The sequence below is a fragment of the Drosophila eugracilis genome, unplaced genomic scaffold (genome assembly GCF_018153835.1).
Source record: "Drosophila eugracilis isolate 14026-0451.02 unplaced genomic scaffold, ASM1815383v1 contig_1317, whole genome shotgun sequence".
Taxonomy (NCBI): Eukaryota; Metazoa; Arthropoda; class Insecta; order Diptera; family Drosophilidae; genus Drosophila; species Drosophila eugracilis.
In genome coordinates, this window is record NW_024572115.1 from 12,718 (window position 1) to 25,053 (window position 12,336).

A 12,336-nucleotide genomic window follows, 5' to 3' on the forward strand; every position below is an offset into this window, starting at 1 on the left:
CAATCAAGTTACGAGCCCTACGAGGTATTACATTCCTCATTTGGACCATTTTTGGCCGTGCTATGGCCAAAAAACTGATTTTTTTCCGCCCAAAATCAAGTATACGTCTTCTGACTGCAGAGATTCCGGACTTGTTGCAGTCTCTTAGCTCTAACTTTGCCAAAACAAGACGCACGGCTAAAACGGTGACTGTTTTTGTGCAGCTAACAACCAAAACTTTACTTCCCTATACCTACTTTTAACAATATTGCTCTGCACTTTTGCTGCGAGTGCTGATTTAATGGCTAAAAAATCAAAATGCCATATTTTATGCGGGTTTTTAGCTCTCGCTCAGCCAAAACAAGACGCAGAACTAAAAGAACGACTGTTTTGTGCTGCTAACGACCAGCACTTACCACCCCTATCACCCGTTTTTTGATTTTGGGAAAGTAAATTTTGACCCAATTTTCGCATTTTTGATAAGGGGTACCATCATCAAAATTTTCAAAAAATGGGCCAAAAATGAAGTTTCCCAGATTTTAATGCGAATCAATTGGGAATCATAGCAATCAAGTTACGAGCCCTACGAGGTATTACATTCCTCATTTGGACCATTTTTGGCCGTGCTGTGGCCAAAAAACTCCGCCCAAAATCAAGTATACGTCTTCTGACTGCAGAGATTCCGGACTTGTTGCAGTCTCTTAGCTCTAACTTTGCCAAAACAAGACGCACGGCTAAAACGGTGACTGTTTTGTGCAGCTAACAACCAAAACTTTACTTCCCTATACCTACTTTTAACAATATTGCTCTGCACTTTTGCTGCGAGTGCTGATTTAATGGCTAAAAAATCAAAATGCCATATTTTATGCGGGTTTTTAGCTCTCGCTCAGCCAAAACAAGACGCAGAACTAAAAGAACGACTGTTTTGTGCTGCTAACGACCAGCACTTACCACCCCTATCACCCGTTTTTTGATTTTGGGAAAGTCAATTTTGGCCCAATTTTCGCATTTTTGATAAGGGGTACCATCATCAAAATTTTCAAAAAATGGGCCAAAAATGAAGTTTCCCAGATTTTAATGCGAATCAATTGGGAATCATAGCAATCAAGTTACGAGCCCTACGAGGTATTACATTCCTCATTTGGACCATTTTTGGCCGTGCTGTGGCCAAAAAACTCCGCCCAAAATCAAGTATACGTCTTCTGACTGCAGAGATTCCGGACTTGTTGCAGTCTCTTAGCTCTAACTTTGCCAAAACAAGACGCACGGCTAAAACGGTGACTGTTTTGTGCAGCTAACAACCAAAACTTTACTTCCCTATACCTACTTTTAACATAATTGCTCGGCACTTTTGCTGCGAGTACTGATTTAATGGCTAAAAAATCAAAATGCCATATTTTATGCGGGTTTTTAGCTCTCGCTCAGCCAAAACAAGACGCAGAACTAAAAGAACGACTGTTTTGTGCTGCTAACGACCAGCACTTACCACCCCTATCACCCGTTTTTCGATTTTGGGAAAGTCATTCCTCATTTGGACCATTTTTGGCTGTTCTATGGCCAAAAAACTCCGCCCAAAATCAAGTATACGTCTTCTGACTGCAGAGATTCCGGACTTGTTGCAGTCTCTTAGCTCTAACTTTGCCAAAACAAGACGCACGGCTAAAACGGTGACTGTTTTGTGCAGCTAACAACCAAAACTTTACTTCCCTATACCTACTTTTAACAATATTGCTCTGCACTTTTGCTGCGAGTGCTGATTTAATGGCTAAAAAATCAAAATGCCATATTTTATGCGGGTTTTTAGCTCTCGCTCAGCCAAAACAAGACGCAGAACTAAAAGAACGACTGTTTTGTGCTGCTAACGACCAGCACTTACCACCCCTATCACCCGTTTTTTGATTTTGGGAAAGTCAATTTTGGCCCAATTTTCGCATTTTTGATAAGGGGTACCATCATCAAAATTTTCAAAAAATGGGCCAAAAATGAAGTTTCCCAGATTTTAATGCGAATCAATTGGGAATCATAGCAATCAAGTTACGAGCCCTACGAGGTATTACATTCCTCATTTGGACCATTTTTGGCTGTTCTATGGCCAAAAAACTCCGCCCAAAATCAAGTATACGTCTTCTGACTGCAGAGATTCCGGACTTGTTGCAGTCTCTTAGCTCTAACTTTGCCAAAACAAGACGCACGGCTAAAACGGTGACTGTTTTGTGCAGCTAACAACCAAAACTTTACTTCCCTATACCTACTTTTAACATAATTGCTCGGCACTTTTGCTGCGAGTACTGATTTAATGGCTAAAAAATCAAAATGCCATATTTTATGCGGGTTTTTAGCTCTCGCTCAGCCAAAACAAGACGCAGAACTAAAAGAACGACTGTTTTGTGCTGCTAACGACCAGCACTTACCACCCCTATCACCCGTTTTTCGATTTTGGGAAAGTCATTCCTCATTTGGACCATTTTTGGCTGTTCTATGGCCAAAAAACTCCGCCCAAAATCAAGTATACGTCTTCTGACTGCAGAGATTCCGGACTTGTTGCAGTCTCTTAGCTCTAACTTTGCCAAAACAAGACGCACGGCTAAAACGGTGACTGTTTTGTGCAGCTAACAACCAAAACTTTACTTCCCTATACCTACTTTTAACAATATTGCTCTGCACTTTTGCTGCGAGTGCTGATTTAATGGCTAAAAAATCAAAATGCCATATTTTATGCGGGTTTTTAGCTCTCGCTCAGCCAAAACAAGACGCAGAACTAAAAGAACGACTGTTTTGTGCTGCTAACGACCAGCACTTACCACCCCTATCACCCGTTTTTTGATTTTGGGAAAGTAAATTTTGACCCAATTTTCGCATTTTTGATAAGGGGTACCATCATCAAAATTTTCAAAAAATGGGCCAAAAATGAAGTTTCCCAGATTTTAATGCGAATCAATTGGGAATCATAGCAATCAAGTTACGAGCCCTACGAGGTATTACATTCCTCATTTGGACCATTTTTGGCCGTGCTATGGCCAAAAAACTGATTTTTTTCCGCCCAAAATCAAGTATACGTCTTCTGACTGCAGAGATTCCGGACTTGTTGCAGTCTCTTAGCTCTAACTTTGCCAAAACAAGACGCACGGCTAAAACGGTGACTGTTTTGTGCAGCTAACAACCAAAACTTTACTTCCCTATACCTACTTTTAACAATATTGCTCTGCACTTTTGCTGCGAGTGCTGATTTAATGGCTAAAAAATCAAAATGCCATATTTTATGCGGGTTTTTAGCTCTCGCTCAGCCAAAACAAGACGCAGAACTAAAAGAACGACTGTTTTGTGCTGCTAACGACCAGCACTTACCACCCCTATCACCCGTTTTTGATTTTGGGAAAGTAAATTTTGACCCAATTTTCGCATTTTTGATAAGGGGTACCATCATCAAAATTTTCAAAAAATGGGCCAAAAATGAAGTTTCCCAGATTTTAATGCGAATCAATTGGGAATCATAGCAATCAAGTTACGAGCCCTACGAGGTATTACATTCCTCATTTGGACCATTTTTGGCCGTGCTATGGCCAAAAAACTGATTTTTTTCCGCCCAAAATCAAGTATACGTCTTCTGACTGCAGAGATTCCGGACTTGTTGCAGTCTCTTAGCTCTAACTTTGCCAAAACAAGACGCACGGCTAAAACGGTGACTGTTTTGTGCAGCTAACAACCAAAACTTTACTTCCCTATACCTACTTTTAACAATATTGCTCTGCACTTTTGCTGCGAGTGCTGATTTAATGGCTAAAAAATCAAAATGCCATATTTTATGCGGGTTTTTAGCTCTCGCTCAGCCAAAACAAGACGCAGAACTAAAAGAACGACTGTTTTTGTGCTGCTAACGACCAGCACTTACCACCCCTATCACCCGTTTTTTGATTTTGGGAAAGTCAATTTTGGCCCAATTTTCGCATTTTTGATAAGGGGTACCATCATCAAAATTTTCAAAAAATGGGCCAAAAATGAAGTTTCCCAGATTTTAATGCGAATCAATTGGGAATCATAGCAATCAAGTTACGAGCCCTACGAGGTATTACATTCCTCATTTGGACCATTTTTGGCCGTGCTATGGCCAAAAAACTCCGCCCAAAATCAAGTATACGTCTTCTGACTGCAGAGATTCCGGACTTGTTGCAGTCTCTTAGCTCTAACTTTGCCAAAACAAGACGCACGGCTAAAACGGTGACTGTTTTGTGCAGCTAACAACCAAAACTTTACTTCCCTATACCTACTTTTAACAATATTGCTCTGCACTTTTGCTGCGAGTGCTGATTTAATGGCTAAAAAATCAAAATGCCATATTTTATGCGGGTTTTTAGCTCTCGCTCAGCCAAAACAAGACGCAGAACTAAAAGAACGACTGTTTTGTGCTGCTAACGACCAGCACTTACCACCCCTATCACCCGTTTTTCGATTTTGGGAAAGTCATTCCTCATTTGGACCATTTTTGGCTGTTCTATGGCCAAAAAACTCCGCCCAAAATCAAGTATACGTCTTCTGACTGCAGAGATTCCGGACTTGTTGCAGTCTCTTAGCTCTAACTTTGCCAAAACAAGACGCACGGCTAAAACGGTGACTGTTTTGTGCAGCTAACAACCAAAACTTTACTTCCCTATACCTACTTTTAACATTATTGCTCTGCACTTTTGCTGCGAGTACTGATTTAATGGCTAAAAAATCAAAATGCCATATTTTATGCGGGTTTTTAGCTCTCGCTCAGCCAAAACAAGACGCAGAACTAAAAGAACGACTGTTTTGTGCTGCTAACGACCAGCACTTACCACCCCTATCACCCGTTTTTTGATTTTGGGAAAGTCAATTTTGGCCCAATTTTCGCATTTTTGATAAGGGGTACCATCATCAAAATTTTCAAAAAATGGGCCAAAAATGAAGTTTCCCAGATTTTAATGCGAATCAATTGGGAATCATAGCAATCAAGTTACGAGCCCTACGAGGTATTACATTCCTCATTTGGACCATTTTTGGCCGTGCTATGGCCAAAAAACTGATTTTTTTCCGCCCAAAATCAAGTATACGTCTTCTGACTGCAGAGATTCCGGACTTGTTGCAGTCTCTTAGCTCTAACTTTGCCAAAACAAGACGCACGGCTAAAACGGTGACTGTTTTGTGCAGCTAACAACCAAAACTTTACTTCCCTATACCTACTTTTAACAATATTGCTCTGCACTTTTGCTGCGAGTGCTGATTTAATGGCTAAAAAATCAAAATGCCATATTTTATGCGGGTTTTTAGCTCTCGCTCAGCCAAAACAAGACGCAGAACTAAAAGAACGACTGTTTTGTGCTGCTAACGACCAGCACTTACCACCCCTGTTTTTTGATTTTGGGAAAGTAATTTTGACCCAATTTTGCATTTTTGATAAGGGGTACCATCATCAAAATTTTCAAAAATGGGCCAAAAATGAAGTTTCCCAGATTTTAATGCGAATCAATTGGGAATCATAGCAATCAAGTTAAGACCCCTGAGGTATTACATTCCTCATTTGGACCATTTTTGGCCGTGTCTATGGCCAAAAACTGATTTTTCCGCCCAAAATCAAGTAAACGTCTTCTGACTGCAGAGATTCCGGACTTGTTGCAGTCTCTTAGCTCTAACTTTGCCAAAACAAGACGCACGGCTAAAACGGTGACTGTTTTGTGCAGCTAACAACCAAAACTTTACTTCCCTATACCTACTTTTAACAATATTGCTCTGCACTTTTGCTGCGAGTGCTGATTTAATGGCTAAAAAATCAAAATGCCATATTTTATGCGGGTTTTTAGCTCTCGCTCAGCCAAAACAAGACGCAGAACTAAAAGAACGACTGTTTTGTGCTGCTAACGACCAGCACTTACCACCCCTATCACCCGTTTTTCGATTTTGGGAAAGTCAATTTTGGCCCAATTTTCGCATTTTTGATAAGGGGTACCATCATCAAAATTTTCAAAAAATGGGCCAAAAATGAAGTTTCCCAGATTTTAATGCGAATCAATTGGGAATCATAGCAATCAAGTTACGAGCCCTACGAGGTATTACATTCCTCATTTGGACCATTTTTGGCCGTGCTATGGCCAAAAAACTGATTTTTTTCCGCCCAAAATCAAGTATACGTCTTCTGACTGCAGAGATTCCGGACTTGTTGCAGTCTCTTAGCTCTAACTTTGCCAAAACAAGACGCACGGCTAAAACGGTGACTGTTTTGTGCAGCTAACAACCAAAACTTTACTTCCCTATACCTACTTTTAACAATATTGCTCTGCACTTTTGCTGCGAGTGCTGATTTAATGGCTAAAAAATCAAAATGCCATATTTTATGCGGGTTTTTAGCTCTCGCTCAGCCAAAACAAGACGCAGAACTAAAAGAACGACTGTTTTGTGCTGCTAACGACCAGCACTTACCACCCCTATCACCCGTTTTTTGATTTTGGGAAAGTAAATTTTGACCCAATTTTCGCATTTTTGATAAGGGGTACCATCATCAAAATTTTCAAAAAATGGGCCAAAAATGAAGTTTCCCAGATTTTAATGCGAATCAATTGGGAATCATAGCAATCAAGTTACGAGCCCTACGAGGTATTACATTCCTCATTTGGACCATTTTTGGCCGTGCTATGGCCAAAAAACTGATTTTTTTCCGCCCAAAATCAAGTATACGTCTTCTGACTGCAGAGATTCCGGACTTGTTGCAGTCTCTTAGCTCTAACTTTGCCAAAACAAGACGCACGGCTAAAACGGTGACTGTTTTGTGCAGCTAACAACCAAAACTTTACTTCCCTATACCTACTTTTAACAATATTGCTCTGCACTTTTGCTGCGAGTGCTGATTTAATGGCTAAAAAATCAAAATGCCATATTTTATGCGGGTTTTTAGCTCTCGCTCAGCCAAAACAAGACGCAGAACTAAAAGAACGACTGTTTTGTGCTGCTAACGACCAGCACTTACCACCCCTATCACCCGTTTTTTGATTTTGGGAAAGTAAATTTTGACCCAATTTTCGCATTTTTGATAAGGGGTACCATCATCAAAATTTTCAAAAAATGGGCCAAAAAATGAAGTTTCCCAGATTTTAATGCGAATCAATTGGGAATCATAGCAATCAAGTTACGAGCCCTACGAGGTATTACATTCCTCATTTGGACCATTTTTGGCCGTGCTATGGCCAAAAACTGATTTTTTTCCGCCCAAAATCAAGTATACGTCTTCTGACTGCAGAGATTCCGGACTTGTTGCAGTCTCTTAGCTCTAACTTTGCCAAAACAAGACGCACGGCTAAAACGGTGACTGTTTTGTGCAGCTAACAACCAAAACTTTACTTCCCTATACCTACTTTTAACAATATTGCTCTGCACTTTTGCTGCGAGTGCTGATTTAATGGCTAAAAATCAAAATGCCATATTTTATGCGGGTTTTTAGCTCTCGCTCAGCCAAAACAAGACGCAGAACTAAAAGAACGACTGTTTTGTGCTGCTAACGACCAGCACTTACCACCCCTATCACCCGTTTTTTGATTTTGGGAAAGTAAATTTTGACCCAATTTTCGCACTTTTGAAATGGGGTACCATCATCAAAATTTTCAAAAAATGGGCCAAAAATGAAGTTTCCCAGATTTTAATGCGAATCAATTGGGAATCATAGCAATCAAGTTACGAGCCCTACGAGGTATTACATTCCTCATTTGGACCATTTTTGGCCGTGCTATGGCCAAAAAACTGATTTTTTTCCGCCCAAAATCAAGTATACGTCTTCTGACTGCAGAGATTCCGGACTTGTTGCAGTCTCTTAGCTCTAACTTTGCCAAAACAAGACGCACGGCTAAAACGGTGACTGTTTTGTGCAGCTAACAACCAAAACTTTACTTCCCTATACCTACTTTTAACAATATTGCTCTGCACTTTTGCTGCGAGTGCTGATTTAATGGCTAAAAATCAAAATGCCATATTTTATGCGGGTTTTTAGCTCTCGCTCAGCCAAAACAAGACGCAGAACTAAAAGAACGACTGTTTTGTGCTGCTAACGACCAGCACTTACCACCCCTATCACCCGTTTTTTGATTTTGGGAAAGTCAATTTTGGCCCAATTTTCGCATTTTTGATAAGGGGTACCATCATCAAAATTTTCAAAAAATGGGCCAAAAATGAAGTTTCCCAGATTTTAATGCGAATCAATTGGGAATCATAGCAATCAAGTTACGAGCCCTACGAGGTATTACATTCCTCATTTGGACCATTTTTGGCCGTGCTATGGCCAAAAAACTGATTTTTTTCCGCCCAAAATCAAGTATACGTCTTCTGACTGCAGAGATTCCGGACTTGTTGCAGTCTCTTAGCTCTAACTTTGCCAAAACAAGACGCACGGCTAAAACGGTGACTGTTTTGTGCAGCTAACAACCAAAACTTTACTTCCCTATACCTACTTTTAACATAATTGCTCGGCACTTTTGCTGCGAGTACTGATTTAATGGCTAAAAATCAAAATGCCATATTTTATGCGGGTTTTTAGCTCTCGCTCAGCCAAAACAAGACGCAGAACTAAAAGAACGACTGTTTTGTGCTGCTAACGACCAGCACTTACCACCCCTATCACCCGTTTTTTGATTTTGGGAAAGTAAATTTTGACCCAATTTTCGCATTTTTGATAAGGGGTACCATCATCAAAATTTTCAAAAAATGGGCCAAAAATGAAGTTTCCCAGATTTTAATGCGAATCAATTGGGAATCATAGCAATCAAGTTACGAGCCCTACGAGGTATTACATTCCTCATTTGGACCATTTTTGGTCGTGCTATGGCCAAAAAACTGATTTTTTTCCGCCCAAAATCAAGTATACGTCTTCTGACTGCAAAGATTCCGGACTTGTTGCAGTCTCTTAGCTCTAACTTTGCCAAAACAAGACGCACGGCTAAAACGGTGACTGTTTTGTGCAGCTAACAACCAAAACTTTACTTCCCTATACCTACTTTTAACAATATTGCTCTGCACTTTTGCTGCGAGTGCTGATTTAATGGCTAAAAAATCAAAATGCCATATTTTATGCGGGTTTTTAGCTCTCGCTCAGCCAAAACAAGACGCAGAACTAAAAGAACGACTGTTTTGTGCTGCTAACGACCAGTACTTACCACCCCTATCACCCGGTTTTTGATTTTGGGAAAGTCAATTTTGGCCCAATTTTCGCATTTTTGATAAGGGGTACCATCATCAAAATTTTCAAAAAATGGGCCAAAAATGAAGTTTCCCAGATTTTAATGCGAATCAATTGGGAATCATAGCAATCAAGTTACGAGCCCTACGAGGTATTACATTCCTCATTTGGACCATTTTTGGTCGTGCTATGGCCAAAAAACTGATTTTTTTCCGCCCAAAATCAAGTATACGTCTTCTGACTGCAAAGATTCCGGACTTGTTGCAGTCTCTTAGCTCTAACTTTGCCAAAACAAGACGCACGGCTAAAACGGTGACTGTTTTGTGCAGCTAACAACCAAAACTTTACTTCCCTATACCTACTTTTAACATTATTGCTCTGCACTTTTGCTGCGAGTGCTGATTTAATGGCTAAAAAATCAAAATGCCACATTTTATGCGGGTTTTTAGCTCTCGCTCAGCCAAAACAAGACGCAGAACTAAAAGAACGACTGTTTTGTGCTGCTAACGACCAGCACTTACCACCCCTATCACCCGTTTTTTGATTTTGGGAAAGTCAATTTTGGCCCAATTTTCGCATTTTTGATAAGGGGTACCATCATCAAAATTTTCAAAAAATGGGCCAAAAATGAAGTTTCCCAGATTTTAATGCGAATCAATTGGGAATCATAGCAATCAAGTTACGAGCCCTACGAGGTATTACATTCCTCATTTGGACCATATTTGGCCGTGCTATGGCCAAAAAACTGATTTTTTTCCGCCCAAAATCAAGTATACGTCTTCTGACTGCAAAGATTCCGGACTTGTTGCAGTCTCTTAGCTCTAACTTTGCCAAAACAAGACGCACGGCTAAAACGGTGACTGTTTTGTGCAGCTAACAACCAAAACTTTACTTCCCTATACCTACTTTTAACAATATTGCTCTGCACTTTTGCTGCGAGTGCTGATTTAATGGCTAAAAAATCAAAATGCCATATTTTATGCGGGTTTTAGCTCTCGCTCAGCCAAAACAAGACGCAGAACTAAAAGAACGACTGTTTTGTGCTGCTAACGACCAGCACTTACCACCCCTATCACCCGTTTTTCGATTTTGGGAAAGTCATTCCTCATTTGGACCACTTTTTGGCCAAAAAACTCCGCCCAAAATCAAGTATACGTCTTCTGACTGCAGAGATTCCGGACTTGTTGCAGTCTCTTAGCTCTAACTTTGCCAAAACAAGACGCACGGCTAAAACGGTGACTGTTTTGTGCAGCTAACAACCAAAACTTTACTTCCCTATACCTACTTTTAACAATATTGCTCTGCACTTTTGCTGCGAGTGCTGATTTAATGGCTAAAAAATCAAAATGCCATATTTTATGCGGGTTTTAGCTCTCGCTCAGCCAAAACAAGACGCAGAACTAAAAGAACGACTGTTTTGTGCTGCTAACGACCAGCACTTACCACCCCTATCACCCGTTTTTTGATTTTGGGAAAGTCAATTTTGGCCCAATTTTCGCATTTTTGATAAGGGGTACCATCATCAAAATTTTCAAAAAATGGGCCAAAAATGAAGTTTCCCAGATTTTAATGCGAATCAATTGGGAATCATAGCAATCAAGTTACGAGCCCTACGAGGTATTACATTCCTCATTTGGACCATATTTGGCCGTGCTATGGCCAAAAAACTGATTTTTTTCCGCCCAAAATCAAGTATACGTCTTCTGACTGCAAAGATTCCGGACTTGTTGCAGTCTCTTAGCTCTAACTTTGCCAAAACAAGACGCACGGCTAAAACGGTGACTGTTTTGTGCAGCTAACAACCAAAACTTTACTTCCCTATACCTACTTTTAACAATATTGCTCTGCACTTTTGCTGCGAGTGCTGATTTAATGGCTAAAAAATCAAAATGCCATATTTTATGCGGGTTTTTAGCTCTCGCTCAGCCAAAACAAGACGCAGAACTAAAAGAACGACTGTTTTGTGCTGCTAACGACCAGCACTTACCACCCCTATCACCCGTTTTTTGATTTTGGGAAAGTAAATTTTGACCCAATTTTCGCATTTTTGATAAGGGGTACCATCATCAAAATTTTCAAAAAATGGGCCAAAAATGAAGTTTCCCAGATTTTAATGCGAATCAATTGGGAATCATAGCAATCAAGTTACGAGCCCTACGAGGTATTACATTCCTCATTTGGACCATTTTTGGCCGTGCTATGGCCAAAAAACTGATTTTTTTCCGCCCAAAATCAAGTATACGTCTTCTTACTGCAGAGATTGCGGACTTGTTACAGTCTCTTAGCTCGAACTTTGTCAAAACAAGACGCACGGCTAAAACGGTTACAGTTTTATGCTTTTTTAGGCAATCGATTAGGAAATTAAAGTGTCGATACGACATTCCATATTTTTTGAAGCCATCAATAGTTTTTTTTTCACATTTTTAAAGCTATAAACTGACGATATCTTATCATTATTGCATTATGCCAAGTTTTGATCGATATACGTTCAGAGATAAAAGTAGCTGCGATGAAGAAATAAAAGTGTCTGCTGTCAATATTTTTATTCGTTTAATAAATCGGATTATGTTGGGCAATCTGTTACCGAGGGCTTAAGGAACGCAGCATTAACGAAAAATGGTTATCCGGCCGAGACATTCATTTCGTTCAAACTGCTAACCAAGTTGAGTACATCAATAAAATTGTAGTCCATAGAAATCCTGTGAGGTGGGCGGAGTGGTTGGGATTGCTCCACATAGAGTCATCTGCGATTTACAGCACCCAACCCATCATCATCAGCGAGAAGTTTACTCCACCAAGCTGGCACTTGGCAAAACAATAAATACTTTATAAATTTGCTGGCATTGCCGGGGAATTGCCTGGGAATTTCCATCTGTTTGGCTAGTTTGCTGGACCCAACAACGATCTTTCAAAAGGCATACGTGACCCGAAAGGCATAGCCCAGATGTCCAGCTACACAGTTGACCATGATCTGGTTAAAATTCGCAATGGACTGGGGGCATGGCCCGCATACCGGATAGCAATAGCCGACTCCTTCCTTTGGGACACTTGGTGCTCCGTTTATTACGTGTAATAGCTTCGGTAATTGTCACGTAGCAAACAAAAAGGGCAACAAAGGACACTCGCTCGTAATTGTGAGGTCTGCTTTCCATTCTTTTTTTTTTTTCATGGGAATAGGCCATGTG